The 13524-nt window shown below is 37.3% G+C and overlaps 1 protein-coding gene across 2 annotated transcripts in view; it reads right to left on the bottom strand.

Annotated features, from left to right (window-relative positions):
• The window catches only part of LOC141494514 (collagen alpha-6(VI) chain-like), a 138216-nt gene extending 124900 nt beyond the window's left edge, over positions 1-13316 (bottom strand). For both annotated transcript variants that reach the window (XM_074195789.1, XM_074195788.1), the window contains exon 1: positions 13241-13316. The gene's annotated coding sequence lies outside the window, so the exon portion shown is untranslated. The remainder of the gene's footprint in view (positions 1-13240) is intronic.
• Between the last annotated feature and the right edge of the window lie 208 nt (positions 13317-13524).

The following is a 13524-nucleotide window of genomic DNA, read 5'->3' as shown; positions in this document are numbered from 1 at the left end:
ACCACCTAGCCACCCCAGAAATGCTATTTGTTATAAGAAATGATGAACAAGATAACTCTCAGACAAAAAGTTATATGAGTAGATGCAATGAGAACTGTACTAGATCCAAAATAACAGTAATGTTGTAGGGTGATCAGTTGTGAATGATTTACTTTTTTCTCTGCAATGCTATGATCCAAGACAACGCTGAAGGACTTATGATAAGGAATACTATCCATCCCGAAGACAGAGCTGATAGTATTTGAATATAGATTGAGGTATGCTTCTTTCAAAACTTAACTTTTCTTGAGAGTTTTTTGGGAGGAGTTATGTTTACTTTTACAACGTGATTATTGTGGTAATGTTTTACACGACTACATATTTTTAACCTATGTCAAATGACTTGTTTTCTCAATGAAGAGGAGTGGAGTGGAAGGGAAAGAATTCAGAATTCAAATTTTTTTGTTTGGTGTTTTTTTTGGAATTCAAGGTTTTAAAAATGAATGCTGAAACTTGCTTTTGTATCTAACCAGGGGGAAAAATAAAATTTTTAAAAAGGTCATCAACATTGAGTTCTGCAGTCCAGAGTCCTAAGTTACCCCAGCTACTCATGTTCTTTTCTGCTAGGTTTCTTTGTGTGCCCACTCTCCATCCCATAGACATTTGTGTACAAGGATTGTAGGCCATGACCTATATTTCTGAGTGGATATTTCTAATTTTTGATTATTCCTGCTTTTGCCTTCTATTGAATAAATGACAAAATTATTCTTTTCCTTTGCTTTCTTGTTTAGTAAATATTTCATATTTTAGAGTCAATAGTGTCACTGTGATTATTTTTCTATATGTAAATGGGAAGCACACTAGTATGGGCTCAGGAGCTACAGTGGTGAGAAACAGGACTGTATTCTCTATCCCCACACTTGTACACTAGAACCTCAAGAAGGAGCAGTAGCTGTGTGGTTGTGGCAGTGCCCATCGCCCCATTGGAAAGTCCCCCAGATCTGCTAGTGAGAGTGAGCCAGTTCCCCAAGAGAAAGAAGATGAGTTCCGGTACTAAAATGTGAAACAATCAGAAATGGAAAGAGGCTCAGATAGGTAAACTGATTTGTCCGATATTTTACAGGTGGAATTATTCTATGTCTAAAACTGGGCAAGTCTCTGTGGTCAAGGAACTTATTTGTTGATAGGAGATAATACATAGGGAGGAGGTAGGCAAGCATCTTTCTCCCCAACCCCCATCTCTTGAGGCTGATGAAGAGGTGAAGAAGCCTGGAGAGCTAATTCATTTGGGTAAACATTGAATATGTCTGAGTCGTCATCCAGAAAAGTAATTTCCAGATTCAAGACTCCTCCCCCCTGTGGGAATGGATTGATACTGGGAATACAAATATGAACTTCTTTGTTGTTGTTTTTTTAGGTTTTTCAAGGCAGTGGGGGTTAAGTGGCTTGGCCAAGGCCACACAGCTAGGGAATTATTAAGTGTTTGAGACTGGATTTGAACCCAGGTCCTCCTGACTCCAGGGCCAGTGCTCTATCCACTGCATCACAAATATGAACTTCTTAGAAAAAATGAGGCAGAAGTGTTTTAATATCACTTCCCCTCCATCAACAAATAATGTCCAAATATCAACATAGCAAGGCAACTAGGTGCTGCAATGGAGATAGCATAGAAGCCAAAGCCAGGAAGAAGACTCATCTTTCTGAGTTCAAATCTGGCTTCAGACACTTTTACCAACTGTGTGAGTCTGAGTCACTTGTCACTTTACTCTGTTTGCCTTGGTTTCCTCATCTGTAAAATGAGTGGCAGAAGGAAATGGAAAATCCAGTCCAATATCTTTGCCAAGAAAACCTCAAATGACAGTGACAGTGTCAGACATAACTGAAACAACTCAGCATAGCCATAGCTATGAACTTCAAAGCCCTCTTAAATTTTGACTCAAACAAAGTATATTTTCATTGAGAAGTTCTTGCCAAACATTCATCAAGTCGTTTTTCAAAAGTTCAATAAATGATTAGTTTACAGTTTCTGAAGCCAATATTCATGCTTTTGCAGAACAACTCTGGCAGAAAATTTCCATTTTTAATGTCATAAAGGCATTTCAGATATATTCCAACATCACATTAATACCAAAATCATTTTCCCGTTTAAAAGCATAGATTGTATAGAAAAAAAACCAAATCCCTCATGAATTAACCCAGTATGTTTAGGATTAAAATCATAATTATGAACATATTATGCTGCATGTTTCTTTCTCTCCCTCACACTCTCACAATGCCAAATTTAATTTCTTAGAATTTCTCTTTTGAGTTATGAAATACATTAGCTCTTGAAATAATAGACTAATAAAAATAAACTCAGTTAACAAGAGGTACTGAACCCTGATCTAAATATTTTGGTGAATTCTGTAGTTACAGTTATCTGCATAAATTCATTCTAACAGATTGAAATGTATAGGGAATAGCTGATTTTTTAAAATTATTTAGATGATTGCTTTCATTCTTTCCCTTATTATTTTACATTTCCTTGTGTTTTATCATCAATCCTTTGAAATCAAATATCTTTATGTGAATTGGAATGTTGATGTAGTTTACTACTATTTTGATTTATATTGTTATGATAATTGTTCTGCTCTTCATACTTTGATCTGCATCAGTTGACAGAAGTCATCCTAAGTTTTTATGAATTCCTCATATTAACCGTTTTTATTGTGCAATAATATTCTGTTATATTCATATTTCACAGTGTTTTCAGTTCCAAAATGAAGGGCCATCATTTTTGATTCAAGAGTTATTTTTGCTAACATACACACATGTAACTACTATGAATATTTTGTATAGGGCCCCTTTCCCTCTATCCTCGATATTCTTGCAGTATGTGCTATTTAGCGGCTCTGGTACATAATTGACTATAAAAAACTATCTCACTTTTCTCACGTAATTGAAGGTTTTCAGAAGTTGCACTGTATCATAATCCTGCCAATAGAGCATTTATTTATTTATTTTGATCTCAGGAGTATTTTTTCCCAATTACATATAGAGATAGTTTTAAACATTTGTTTTTGTATAATTTTCTCCCTCTTGTCCAAGACAGCAATCTATTATACTTCATACATACACAACCATCTTCAAAACTTCATCTCATTCATATTAGAACAAAAGGAAAAACCCACAAGAAATAAAAAACAAATTTAAAAAGTGAAAATGGTCCATCTTGATCTGCTTTCAGACTTCATAGTTCTTTTTATGAATATGGATGGCATTTTCCATTACAAATCTATTAGGTTGTCTTTGATTATTGTATTGCTGAGAAGAGCTAAGTCTGTCATAGCTGACCATCACATAATGTTGCTGTTACTGTGCATAATGTTCTCCTCATTCCAACAGTGTAATTTATTCAGCCCTTCCCACATTGACTGTTTTTACCTTTTATGAGCTTTGCCAGTTTATGGGGTAGGAAGTGAATCATCAGAATTGTTTTAGTTTTGATTTTTCATCATTCACAGTTTGGCAATGCATTCAAATGTTATTGATAATATACATATCTTCCTTTGGCCATTTTTCTGCTGAGGAATCACTCTGGTTCTCATCCATTTGTGGAAATTCTTCATACATCTTGGATATGAGATTGTTATCAACATATCTGGTGAAAAGATTTTCTCCAATTGATAGCTTATCTTGTCCTAATTGCTTTTTCTAATAAATAATTGCATTTGTTTGGCAAACACCTGATTTCATGAAATTGAAGCTTTTTTATGATCACTCTATCCTTTGGGCAGCAATTCTCTCCCTTGTCATACCTGTCAAATATATCTCCTTCCAGCTTCCTCTCATGTCTTTCATAATATATCTTTTTTTATACTGAAATCACATATTTAACTATATGGTTAAGATGTTGATCAAAATCAATTTTTATTTTTTAGTTTACTTTTTAGTTTTCTCAGCATCAACAAATACATCCTCTGTGATGCCCATTCATAGTGGTTTATGTTCTCCAGTTAATCTAAGCTTTGTTATTGTGTGACTTCTTCCAATCTGGTAAATTCTACCAATCTACATGTTTTCCCATCATCAATTAGTTTTTATGATTACTGCTTCATAATGTTGTGCAAAATCTTTGTTAGATTCCCCTCATTTCTCCTTTCCCCTCCATCAGTTCCCTTGAGATTAGAGATCCTTTGTTCCTCCAAATGATTTATTATTTTGTCTACTTCTATCCTTTTGTAGTTTGATATAGTAATAATTCTGGAAATTAATTTAGGTGGAACATCTTCATGCCAACCAATTAAATTTTCATTGCAACCCAATCTTGAACAATGGATGCCTCTTTCTTATTTTTAAGTATGTTTTTTTGGTAAAAATAATTTTGTAGCTAAATTTACATGTCCAGTTTCTGTCTTAGGAGGTTAATACCCAAATATTTTATAGTTATTCTGAATGAAACTTCTCTTTCTAGCTCTTCTTGGATTTTAGTAGTATCATAATGGAGCCTGATGCTTTATGTGGATGTATTTTCTATTCTGCCACTTTACTGTTTTCATTGAATCTCTGGAATTTCTTAAATAAATTATGTCTTGAGTAAATGAGGATAGTTGTATCTCCTTTGTGTCCTTGCTAATTCCCTGATTTTCTTGAATTCTTGTTAAAGTCAGGATGCCTAATACTATATTTGGTTACAGTGGAGAAAATAGGTACCTTAACTTTACCACCACTTTACTGAGAAAGCTTCTAGTTTTTATCTGGTGTTAGAGATACTTGTTTTTTGTTTTAGAGATACTTGTGCTCATTTAGGGAAATGATTCTTTTATTGATATGCTTTTTAACACTTTCATAAAATAATGTTTTTATTATTTTGCTTTACTAATCTGATTTCACATGAAAGATAGTATGGCATAGAGTCAGGAAGATCTGGGCCCAAGTTCATTTCTGACACATACTGATTGTGGAATCCTGGGCAAGTCACTAAACCCTCAGGATGCTAGGGAAATCTCCTGAGACAATACATTGCAAAGAAATATATATCTTATTGGCTGGTGGAGTTTCCTTATATGTGTGGGGGGAGACCCTGAATTTGTTTTCTTGAGTTACCCTATTTTTCAAGTTGAAGTTCCCTCTGAGTTAATATAATTTTCTATCTCTTTCTTTTCTTTCTTTTTTTTCAGGTTTTTGCAAGGCAAACAGGGTTAAGTGGCTTGCCCAGGGCCACATAGCTAGGTAATTATTAAGTGTCTGAGACTGGATTTGAACCCAGGGACTCCTGACTCCAAGGCTGGTGCTTTATCCACTATGCCACCTAGCCACCCCTATAATTTTCTATTTCAATCTAATCATAAATTAATTTATGACTTTCTGAGACCCAGTTCTTGATATCTCTATTTCTTCATAAATATTTTAGATTTGCATAATTCCCTTAAAATAAGATTTGGAGACATATAATAACATATGATAGTTTGTAATATTTTTTCTAAAATTTACTCTCCATTTCCTGTAAAATTTCCGTTCTTATTTTTTATGTTTTTAAATTTGGTCTCTAATCAAATAAACTATTTTTTCTTTTATTTGTTTTTAATTTTTGTTTTATTGATCTTTTTTAAAATTTGTCATTTTGAAAAATATTACATTTTTCATTGTGTCTACTTCTCTCTTCTGTTAATCTGTGCACTTTATTTTTCTTTTGTGATGTTAATGAAATTATCTACATATAACATAATATACATTATATATAACTGATATATAACTGATATTGATACATTGAATATAACTGATATAATATATAATAAAGTTATATTTGGAATCTATGTACAATCTACAATAATGCATTTATGTCTACTGCACTTTAAACTGGACAGAAGAAATTTAACATTTCAAAATAAGCACAGAGATTTTGCTTCTTTCTTATCTGTCACAGAGATTTTATTTGCTAAAAGACTTATTAGTGAAGAGAGGTAGTGGGGATAACGCAATCATGTCAAGCAAAGGGCAGGCCAAATCAGATTAAAATGTAATAGGGAAATAATAAAGAAAATAAAAAAGAATAAAACTAAACATAGATAATGTAAATATGTGGTTTTTCTAAATCATCAAGCTGCCTCTAAAGCAGCTTATGTATGGTTTAGTGCCTCCAATTCTATCCAGGTTATCAAACTTGCTAAAGTGGATAGAGAGCGGATTGATCCAAGAATCAGTGCCCCTTCTGATACATATTCACAGAATAAATCTGAGTATGACCCTCTCAGTTGTAGAGAAGATGCCAGCTTTTATATGTAGAGGATCAATTGGTATTTCCTTACTCCAATGAAATCACAAGTCCAATTTCCAGCCCTTTATTCAAATTTCTATGTAAAATAAGAAGACTTATTGGGAAATACCAACATATTAATTACCAGAAAACTAGTAATATTCTTTTCTGCCAGTCTATGTAAGATCCTGAATGAGTAACCCACTGAATGGTTCATCTTCCCTTCCTATCCCCACCTCCCTCTCTCTAAAGATCTCAGATCACACACAGAAGTTTCAAAGCAGTGAAGACTTTTGGAAGAATAAGGCAAAAGGGTTCAGCAAATGAGTATTTATTGAAATTTTTTTTAAAAAAAAGAATGATCTATCTCTTGTATTTCCTATTAAATTAAGTTGTTGAGAACTGACAGATTCTATAAAATATCATAAAGAAAAGTAAAACATACAAATGAAAGTTCCAGCTTTTAAAGAGATCATAAGAAAATGGAAAATGTCATTTTCACAATCACAGTGCTGTCATCAGGCAAAAATTCTAAGAAAGGAATAGCAATACTAGGTCTGGTTTTAATCTTCTGTATTTTCAAGATGAGCTTTTCTTTGTGAAGATATTCTGTTGCAAAGTCAAAATTCAATGGTGAGATTCAAAAAAGATGAGTAATAAAATGCGAATATTTGAAAAGAAAAGCTATTTCTCCGGGAGGCAGCAATGATAATTGGATGTTGTTGTTTTATAATTCCTTACAAACCCCAAACCTTTCAATTAAAAGGGTGGGTGTTAAAATTTTTGCTGATTATTTCCTTTCCATTTATCCTTGAGCAATGGTAATGAAGGGACCTTTGTGATCACAGGATCAAGAATTTTAAGACATATTAAAGATAACCTAGGTCAATGACTTTACTTTACAAAACTGAGATACAGGGTGGTTATCCTTCTCCAAGATCTCTTATACAGTAAAAATCAGGGATAAGGTCCTCTGGTTCCCAATTCAGGGCTATTTTCACTATTCAATTTAACTTCAAATGCTTTTTGTTTATAAATAGAGAAACTTTGACCCAGGGAATTCAAATTTGCCCAAGAGCTCCTAACGTCCAGTCCAGGGTATCTTCCCATGCATCAGGCTAACTTTCAAGTGTTAGAAAAGTTTTGTTTACTCTGGCAAATGGCGTAAGCCTTAATTTGCTTGAGAAAACCCCAAGATACCCTCACATATTTAATAGTACAATTCTATCATAACTAGTAATAATAAATCACTGCACTTGGAAACAGTAACCAAAAACTCCAGTCCTTCCTCATTAATTGAGACAAGACTAAGACCTGGCTAGAGCTGATCTCTTACACTACTTAGAAACAAAATAATCTAAGCAAAATAATAGAAATTACATAGTTGGGTAAAAGAATTAACTCATTCTTTTGGAACCACATTTGTAGTATTGTTTCATTCAATCCCAACATTTATTAAGCACCTATTAAATTCAAGGATTCTGAAATCTCACTGAAGCAAGGAGGTGACTTGGAGACTGAGCTGTGTCAGGTCCTATCAGGTTCTAAGCATGAGCTGATGGTTCAGTTCATCAGTAAGTAGTTATTAAGCAATTATTATGAGTCACATGCTTGGGATATAAAGACCCAAATTAAGCATTCCCCAGGGACCTTTTTATTCTATGTGCCCATGTAAGTAAATGTATGTAAAATAAATTCAAGATAATGGGGCGGGGGAAGACATTAATGCCTGGAGAAGAATAGGAAAGACCTCTCTGAGTAGGGCATTTCCTAGGAGAAAAGGAGAGCAGACATGGAAGCAGCCTATACAAAGGCATGGAGATGGGAAAAGGAGCATTGTGTGTGAGGAAGAACAAGAACATCAGTTTGACTAGACTAAAATCCATAAGTATTTATCAGACAGGTCATATGCTAGGGATAAAAAAATAAAATGAATGAGACTTCTGTTCATAAGGAACTTAAATTCTAAGGAGGGAGATAAAAATATATACAAAAGTCTAAAATTAATAAATATAAAATAGTTAAATGTGCTTTGAGAGGGAAGACAATAGCAGTTAGGGGCAAGAAGAAAGACTTTAGGAAGGAGGTGCTGAACCTTTGCTCTGAAGGAAGAGAAAGATTCTCTGAGATGGATATGATGAGGAAGTAGCCTTCTACTCAGTTCAACAGTAGCAGTACCAGGGATGGAGTGCTAGGAAGGCAGATCAGAGCATAGGAAGAGGAATGGGACTGAGATGATGGATTGCAGCCAAGTTGTAGAGTGCTTGGAAAGCTAAGTAAAGCTGGTTATGCTTTATTTTATTTTTATTTTATTTTATTTTAGTTTAGTTTAGTTTAGTTTAGTTTAGTTTAGTTTAGTTTCAGGTTTTTGCAAGACAATGGGGTTAAGTGGCTTGCCCAAGGCCACACAGCTAGGTAATTATTAAGTGTCTGAGACTGGATTTGAACCCAGGTACTCCTGACTCCAGAGCTGGTGCTCTATCCACTGCAGCACCTAGCCGCCCCGGTTATGCTTTATTTTAGAGGCAATAGGGACTCACTGAAGTTACTGAGTAAAGGAAATGAAAAAGTCAGATTTGGACTTCAAGCATCAATGTGAGACACTTTAGGCAATGAGACCTTCTTGGGTTAAGAGGTAATGTGTACCTGAACTAAGATGATGACCACTGGGAAAAGAGAGAAGAGATAGGATTTGATAAATGTGATGATTTGATAGATGTGGCATTAGAAATGGCAAGATTTGGCCACTGGGATACATAGATATATATCTATATCTCTATATAGAGATAAAGATTTGCATCCATATATATTTATATGTATATATATATATATATACATACATATACACTTACATACAAACAAATCATATACATAAACAACTATATGGATTGAGTAAAAGAGAAGTATTGATCATAATACTAAAATTACATAATTAAATACTGGAAAGGTAGTGGTAACTTTGATAGCAATAGAATAGTGGGAAGGATGGCAAGTTTTTTGGGAAAAGATAATGACATACTGAGTGCCAGGGGAAGCAATTTGTAAAAAGGCTAGAAGTTAGGTTGTGTCAAGGGAATAGAGGACTAAAGGACTAAAGGAGATAATTATGTTTAATCATGGAGGAAATAGGGAGCCACTGGAGCTTACCTAACAGGAGAAATTAGAAATTCTTCAAGACCATATCAATGAAATTTAAGTCTCCTTGAATCCAGTATAAAACATATTGCTAATTCCATATATTTCTTTTCTGAGGGTCCTCTTTTACAATATTGTATGATCTTACATGTGGTATGTAGGTACCTGTTTGCCTCAGTTTCCCCAATTGTAAATTGGCCTTTATAATACTAGCATCTACCTCTGGAGTCATTATGAGGCTCAAATGAGCCAAAATTGATAAAATACTCAGAATGCTAGCACATGGTAGGTGATATAAAAATCCTAACAATTTCTTCTATTATTAATGTCATCTACTCTGATGACCTGCCCATTTGTTGAAATATACGTTAAGAGTTTTCGGTGATGTGTTGTTGTTTAGCCGAATCAGTCATATCTAACTTTTAAAAAAATTTTTTATTAAAGATTTTATTTATTTTGAGTTTTACAATTTTTCCCCCAATCTTACTTCCCTCCCCATCCCCCCCCACAGAAAGTAATTTGTCAGTCTTTACATTGTTTCCATGTTGTACATTGCATATCCAACTTTTTAAGGTGCCATGGGCTATACGTTTTCTTGACAACAATCCAAGAGTGCTTTACCCTTTCCTGCTTTGATGGATTAAGGCAAACAGAAGTTAAGTGACTTGCTCAGGGTCACACAGCTATTAAGTATCTGAAGCTGGATTTGAACTCAGGGCTTTCTGACTCCAGGCCCAGTGCACTATTCACTGGGTCACCTAGATGCCTCAGTGATATGCTACCCTATATGAGAAAACGATTACAAAAAAATGGTGCCAGAACAGATGAAGGCGGGATTTATGAAACACCTATTTATGCATACCAGGTGTCACAGTACCCATGTGCTTTACAAACATCTCGTTTGATCCTCATAGTAACCCTGGGAGGAAAGTGCTATTATTATCCCCATTTTATATCCTAGAAAACTGAAATAGAAGTAAAATGACTTGCCCAAGATCACACAGCTTCCAAGAGCCTGAAGTCACATTTGAACTTGGGGCTTCCTGACTCCAGGGCTCTATGCACTATAATACCTTACTGACCCTAGGGTTCCTTTGCTCTTAGCTAGAACTGTGCAGCCTAGTCATCTAAAGAAACCCACTGGGGCAGGGGCAGGGGCAGGTGCAGGTGTAGGTGCAGGTGCAGGTGCAGGTGCAGGTGCAAGTGCAGGTGCAGGTGCAGGTGCAGGTGCAGGTGCAGGTGCAGGTGCAGGTGCAGGTGCAGCAGCAGCAGCAGCAGGGCCTTAGCTCATTATAAATAAGCATCCTTGAACACAGGCCAAAGTTAACTTTAACCCCTGAGTTACAGATATCTATTTCATGGCCCATCAGCTACTAAAAAGCCAACAACAGAACCATCCCTAGCTTCAAAGGGGTAGAGGTTATTAGATACCCCTGAGAAAAAATTCCATTCCTGCTTGCAATGGAGCCCTTTATTTTTAAATATTCCAAATATTTACACTCTTCAGTAATTTATTTCAGCCTTGCCCTTGATGATACTCAGTTCTTGAGATTTTATTTATTCTCTTTAATATCAGAGGAACTTAGGTGACTGACTCACATTTGTAACCTTAGCAATAACACTACCCTTACCCTTCAAAGGAAGCAAAACAGAAATTTCTATGGCAAGATTCCATTTTCACCAGGAACATTCAAGGGGTGTCATTTTTAAGATCTACCACTAAATGAAAAGGTGGCCTTGAGGGAGTGTATTTTCTTTCTTTACAACATATTTTAATTATCTTGGAAAGGAAAAGATTAGGGAAGAAAATTCCAAGTTTCTCCCTTATAAACAACAATTGAACCCTTTACTTTGAGCCCATTTGTCTGAAGTTCTTTAAACTGGAGGCTTCTATTCAACAGACATTCATTAAATGTTTGCTGCAATGCAGGTCACTTGAGATTTTTTAACGTCCCATTTGAGGGGTTATCATCAAATGAGCAAATGGAGGCTGCTGTAAAAGTAGACTGTCCCAGAAGTCTTTGTTCAGTGTTAAACCCATTCCAGCTGAGGACTGCACAAAGGCTTCTGGAACATCCTTTATTTCCATGAATTGAGACCACTCCACTGAGGATATGGAGCAAAAAACACAAAATAACTAAAAATCCTTAACTTTTCTTTTCAATCCATTCTGCTTTTCCATTTGCTACATAAAAATCATCTTTTTATTTAGTTTATCTTCAGGCAAATATGTATTTAAGATTTTCTGCTATGGATTCAATGGGTCCCCTGGTGAAGCCTTCTTAGAAGACTTTGAAATACATAAAAAAGACATGAATACAAAGAAAACCAATTATAGTGAAAGATAGTTCACAAGAATGCTTTTTTTTTTTAAAGTTCACAGGCCTCACATTAAGAACTTTGGAGACTTTTTCCTTCCATAATAATCTTCCAAATGATAATTTTGAACAAAGTTTCTTCCAATGCAAACAAAAAGTAATTTTATCAAATACTGGATGACCAGACTGTCCTCAAGGTTCCAGTATATTTTACTCTCCTTCCCCCAGCTGGAACAAATCTAGCTTTAAGATTGCTGTCACCCTCCCATAGTGTGGTGCACCACCACCCCCTACCTAGGAAAAACTTTCTCTCCTAATCTTGAGAATTGAGAAGCTCAGCAACCCAAACTCTTGTTGCTTGGATGCTGAAGCATAGGAGTGGGGAAAAAAGAAAGGAAAAAACCTATTCCAGAGGCAAAGAGATTGTTGATATAACAGAAGACATAATAGGGAGAGGGCAGGGAAGACCAAAAAAAAAAAAACCCAACCCAACCCACTTCTAGGGACAGGCTCTGAGAAGTGTCAAACATAGGAAGTCGGAAACATTGCAAATCAGATTAAAATATAATTGGAAAATAGTCAAGCAACTCAATAAACATTCTACAGAATATCAATCATAGCGGTATGGAGTTTCTACATCAAAATATGTGCAGGATCCTCAGATGCTATTGAGCAGTTTGATTTCTATGGGAGGTTGACATGGCTAGGTTAAACACCTTCACTAACCATTTACTGAGCACCGCTTATATACAGAATGCTAGGGATGGGGGGGCGCTGTATAAAAATGACAAAGGTAAGCTGGGGTAGTGGAGTCACGCCTCAGGAAAATGTAGGTCGACCTTTGGTATGCCATAAACTCGGATTACGCAGTGCTAGGCGCCGGGAATAGAAAAATAGAAAACCAGTAAGAACCACCACTCCCTGCTTCCAAGGAGGTCACATTGTCTTGGGGGGAAACAGGTACAATATTTAGATTAGGTAAATATAAAAGAAGGCTAAATGGATGTAAATATAAATATATATCAGCATATAACTGTAATTACACATGGACATCAATAATCTGTAAATATCGATTTTATATGACTATATCAATCTCTACATCCATATCTACAGATAAATTATATGTGTGTATAGAGAGAGGCATACAGATATGTATAGATATGGAGCTGGAGCTGGACCTGGAGCTGCAGCTGGACATAGCCCGCCCGGCGGGGACAGGGAACCATCCTCGCTGCAAGGAGAGCCGCACTTCTTCCCCTCCTTTGGGTCCCTTCACTTTTCTGCCCTCTCCCAGAGGACAGAAGCTCTAAGACTCTGGGAGAAGGAACAGGTGGCGATCTGCACTGGAGGAGAGTCGCCTTGGAGGAACCGTCCAGTCCACAAAGGGAGCGGAACGGCAAGCCCGGCAGAGTGGGCTGGGCGCTGGCCCGAGCCCTCCTGCTCCGAGCCTGCGGCGCCCAGGTGGGCACCCCGAGCTCCGGCGGGCGGGGCGCTAGGTCGGGCCTCCTCCCCGCATCCCCCCGCCACCTGTACCTGCCGCCCCCCCTCTCTCGGGGTCCCCCCACCCCGCTACCTGCTTCTCCTCGTCCCCCCTCGGGGCTGCTCCAGGCGGCGCAGGCTGCGGGGCCGGGCGGGGGGCTCTGCCGGGGGCGTCCTGGCTTCCCGGGCCGCTCCGCGCTGCTCCCCGGGCTGCCGGACCCCGCGGCTATAAAGCGGCCCCCCGCCCCGCCCCGCCCCGCGCTGGCTCAGCCCCGAGCCAGGACGCGCGTGGAGCCCGGCCAGAGGTGCAGGGGCGGGGGGCCGGCTGGAGCCCCGGCCCAGATGCGCAGCGGGACCCGCGGGCGGCCGTGGGGCTGG

Source organism: Macrotis lagotis, chromosome 7 (assembly GCF_037893015.1).
Source record: "Macrotis lagotis isolate mMagLag1 chromosome 7, bilby.v1.9.chrom.fasta, whole genome shotgun sequence".
NCBI lineage: Eukaryota > Metazoa > Chordata > Mammalia > Peramelemorphia > Peramelidae > Macrotis > Macrotis lagotis.
This window is presented reverse-complemented; position numbering and strand designations above follow the sequence as displayed.